This window comes from Drosophila obscura, unplaced genomic scaffold, assembly GCF_018151105.1.
Source record: "Drosophila obscura isolate BZ-5 IFL unplaced genomic scaffold, ASM1815110v1 contig_179, whole genome shotgun sequence".
In the NCBI taxonomy this organism is placed as follows: Eukaryota; Metazoa; Arthropoda; class Insecta; order Diptera; family Drosophilidae; genus Drosophila; species Drosophila obscura.
The window spans coordinates 4,290,363-4,294,857 of NW_024542766.1; the positions used below are offsets into that span (position 1 = coordinate 4,290,363).

At 37.4% G+C, this 4,495-nt stretch overlaps 1 long non-coding RNA gene across 1 annotated transcript; it reads right to left on the reverse strand.

The window, feature by feature from the left end:
• Positions 1-902: 902 nt before the first annotated feature.
• On the reverse strand, positions 903-1,883 carry LOC111064725. The gene is made up of 3 exons (XR_002606893.2): positions 1,774-1,883; positions 1,305-1,675; positions 903-1,247 (listed from the first exon to the last, which is right to left on the reverse strand). It is a non-coding gene; the product is annotated as an uncharacterized LOC111064725 (long non-coding RNA).
• Positions 1,884-4,495: the final 2,612 nt, after the last annotated feature.

The window sequence follows — 4,495 nt, forward strand, 5'->3', positions numbered from 1 at the left end:
AATTTGTGTGTCGCGCATATTTCTTGTTTCGCCTTCGTTTTTTTTTTTGCCCCTCCCCGCCAACATTCATTTCTGTTGCATACCCTTTATGTGAAGGAGGGTGGCTAAGGGGCTGACTGACTGGAAGGAAGCCTTAGGCTAGACATGGGAATATCCATAATTCCATTAGCCATTATTAAAACAGTCTAAAATATTTAATACCCCGTACAAAAATCCTCCAGGGTATCTTTAACTTCGTATACTATAAAATAATCTTCCTGGTTTTTTTTTTGTTCACTTAAATAGTTTATGTGGACTTGGTGTTTGGGGGGTCGCCGGTCGGGGGGGCTTGTACGAGTATGTGGCGAATTTCTATGTGAGTTTTGCCGGCAAAATAACTGTAATTGAAATTTATTGCACAATTTATCGCAGGGACAGCAGATGCAGAGACACAGCGAGATAGAGAGATACACAGATACACAGATAGAGATAGTCGGAAAAGAGACAACAGCCAGACAATTCGCATTTTGGTTCGTTTAACTCGCGCGTTGTGTGTTTTTCCCTTTCCCCAATCGCCTCTCATTGAAATTTATGTCAATTTAAAAAGCAAAGTTGTCGTGTCAATCATAAAACTCAATTATCGGCAGATCAGCGATTCGTAACGGGTGGGGGGCTTGGAGAGCTGGGTAGCTGGGTAGCTGCTCAGCTTAATGACTCAATTGAAATGCCATTTGGCGGAGCGTTTTTACGCGTGTCTATCGCAAGTGCCCCCGCCCCGGCTTTGGCTTTGTACAAACATTTGATTGCCGGCAATAAGACCCCAACAGCCCCCCCCCCCAGTGGATGATCATCCAAACATGACACTTCTGTGTGTGTTGTGCGCTAATCGCCTCTCAAACGGGCAACCCGAAAAGCTCATTTCATTTCATTTCACTTCATTTTATTTTTGTCGGCTGGAAGGCACTTAAGTGGTTTGACTTTTTTGAGTGGCATGTCGTTGACGTGCTGGTGGGTGTTGGTGGGTGCCCTCCTGCCTCTTTGACTCTCTTGAAATTTCGTTTCCGATATTCCAGTTATTTTGAATGCCCTGCCGGCTGACTCTCTGCCTGTGAAAGGCAGCCCAGGGTGTGAGAGCACTTGAAGATCAAAGCTGGGGGTATAGCGTTAGCGATGGTCATTTATCGCTGACCGAATCACGCATCAAGTGGTTGAGAAACGTAGATATGTACGTGTGGGAGTGTGAGCAGGATTTTTTATTTTTTTTTGTGCTGAAATGGGTTCATGGGAAATTAGTAATTAATTCAGAGAAATATAGCTATACGTACACATATCTTTGATTCCAATTAACGTGAGTCTAGCTGGAACTTGCTTTCTATTTTGTGTGGCCAATAGAATACATTTTATAGTTTACAAATATGGAGTAGCATCTCGCAGTCGCACTTGCACCGAAGATAAGACGAATATGCTGTTCAGAGATTTCTTAAATATAGTGGAGGACTCGCCGCAACCGGAAGAGGCCTTCGATACTGGCTCGCAGGAGTACCGCCTGGCCATGCTGTGGCTAGACAAACATGGTCGCTATGCAGTGCCACACGGTGCTCGACAGAGAGATCCGCAATAGCTACATGAGCCAACTGAGCGCGTGCATCAGCCAGCGGCGACTGTACGGCATATTCGAGCAGATGCCTCCCTCCGGCTACGCTCGAGTGGATGGAGTTGCGGGACATCGCCCAGCAAAAGTGGTGAAATTTAAATTAAAATTTTTATTTATTTTTTTTTTTTTAATTAATTTACCTGAAATTTTGTTTCCGTGTTGTATCTCGGGCAGCGCGCGACGAACTGTGAACACTCAGGAATATCCTGTTATGAACTAGACAGGTAGAAAAAAAAGCACTCTATGTGCCAAACATAGTATAAGTTGCTTCCCCTAAGTAACAGCATGCTACATATGTTGTGTTTTCGTTTTTTTTCTCTGTAATATTATTAGGCTAAAAAAAAAAAAAAATTGTTGCTATTGCTAGTTCTCTGCCAAAAATCGGTTTCAAAGAACACAGTACAATAATACAAATTATAAAATAAATAATAACGAAATAATAATACAAATAATAATACAAATAATAATATAAAATAATTAATACAAATAATAATACAAATTATAATACAAATTATTAATACAAATAATAATATATAATAAATTAATACAAATAATAATATAAATAATTATACAAATAATAATAAAAATAACTCCTTAATAACAATAGTATAAAACATTCAACAAATAATAATATAAATAATAATACAAATAATAATACAAATTAATGCAAATAATATAAAAATAATATAAATTATTATAATAATAAATAAATTATAATCACAAATAATACAATAATATAAATAATTATACAAATAATAATACAAATAATAATACAAATATTAATACAAATAATAAAACAAATATTAATACAAATAATAATAATAATAAACTTCCTAGTTCTTTCTTCAATAGTTCAACATTTAACAAATAATAATATAAATAATTATACAAATAATAATTCAAATTATAATACAAATTAGAATACAAAATTTAATACAAATAATAATAAAAATAATAATACAAATAATAATACAAATAATAATATAAATAATTATAAAAATTATAATAAAAATAATAATACAAATATTAATACAAATAATAATAAACTTACTAGTTCTTTCTTCAATAGTTCAACATTCTATGGGGGGAACTAGTTCCAACCGAATTGGTTCATTGGTTCATTGAATTCCAATTGCTTGCCAGTTAATTTATTTCAAATTTCTCAGATATAATTTTATAAAGAAATATCTTAAATTCCTTCTTAAATTTTTGTATATCTTTTCCCTGAAATTACCTTCATCCCCCTTTAGTTGTCAGCTCAACTCTTTTCAAACTTCAAAATTCCACAAAGGGGAGGGGGCACATCAATAGAAAAATCTTTCCATTCTGCATACAGTAGCTTCGATAAATGACAGACAGACAGACAGCCAGGCTGAAAGATCCCTAAGAGACATGCTGAAATCCATAAGCTCCACTTCACTTGGTTGATGGTGCATGGCAGGGCAAGGCAGGGACAGGGCAGGGCAGGGCATTCATTACGAATACAAATCTCAATTAAAACTGTCACAGTCACTCAAAACAAACTGTCAACTTTATTATTAATTAAATGTCAGATTATAGTCGCGGCCGACACACACATGTACCCCCTGGTTTCGTGCCCCTTCGTTTTTGTAGCGGGGTGTGGCACAGGCACAAATCCGTTGCCGTCAAAGATGTCGCACGCTCCTTTGAAGCGCCGATTGGAACGCCAATCCACACAGACAGAAAGAGACAGAGGGAGAGGAGAGGGAGAGCGGGAGAGACGCATCCAAATACCAGCCGCCGCCTGCTCCTTTTCCTTGCTGCTTCGTGGCAAATCTGCAGCTCAGTGAGCTGGAAATGTTAGTGGATTAGACGATGATGATGACGTTGGACTGTGTCTATGTGTGTGTGTGTGTGTGTGCTTGTGTGTAATCGGAATGGATTTTGAAAAATGATTAGTCAGTTGGATGTCCGATGAATGTCGCAATCGCGATTACTCGAAATAGAAACCCCCGAAACGAATCGAATCGAATCGCATCGAAATATTTGATAAGACAATGACACTTAGTAGCGGGCTTTTGCGGTGCTTAAGAGCAGCACTTCACTTCACTCCACAAATCTCATGCCCCCACCTGCCACTCATGGCTGGCTGCTCATTAGGGCGATTAAGCACTTGGTTCATGTTCGATCTGATGCAGTCCGAAATGATTAAAGCCAAGTGTCAGTCCAGCCAAGTGTTAGCTGTCAAAAAAAAATATGCAAACAAAAATAAAAGTAAAAAGTCACAAAGCTGCAGAAAGAAAAAGAGTCTCATTTTTTGGGCTAACAAAATGCATTGGCTGAGAGTATTCTTTGTGCTGGCCGTAATAGTTGGCTTCGTCTATGGCCTGGCACTGCGAAAAGTCTTTAAGAATTTTACAAGTGCCGCCGAAAGGATTCCACTGCCAAAGGCAGGACAATTGGAGAGCTTCATCACTACGCGCAGCTACGACGAGGCAGCGCCACTGAATCGTTATCGACTGGGTCTACACTTGCAGCAGCTGCAGGAGCAACGTTATAGCTCATCGTCTTAGGGCTAGAACAAAACGTGGAACTGGCAGACAGTGGCTGCTGCTGCTGCTACTGCCTTTATTTGGATCTATAAAGTTTTACGTTTGTTACTTTTTAAACTGCAAATAATTATGTATAATTATAATAATAATAATGATAATATAATAACAATTATAAAATATGTATTTTTACTGGCCTATTTTGATTGTTTAAGTGGCATTTAGAATGGTTTGAAGGGAGATTTTCTATGGGAAAACTAAGAAAATAAATAGGTTTAAATTTACAAAAGATAAATGTATTTAAACTGGTTGAGATTTTCTATACGAAAATTAAGAAAATAAATTAGTTTAA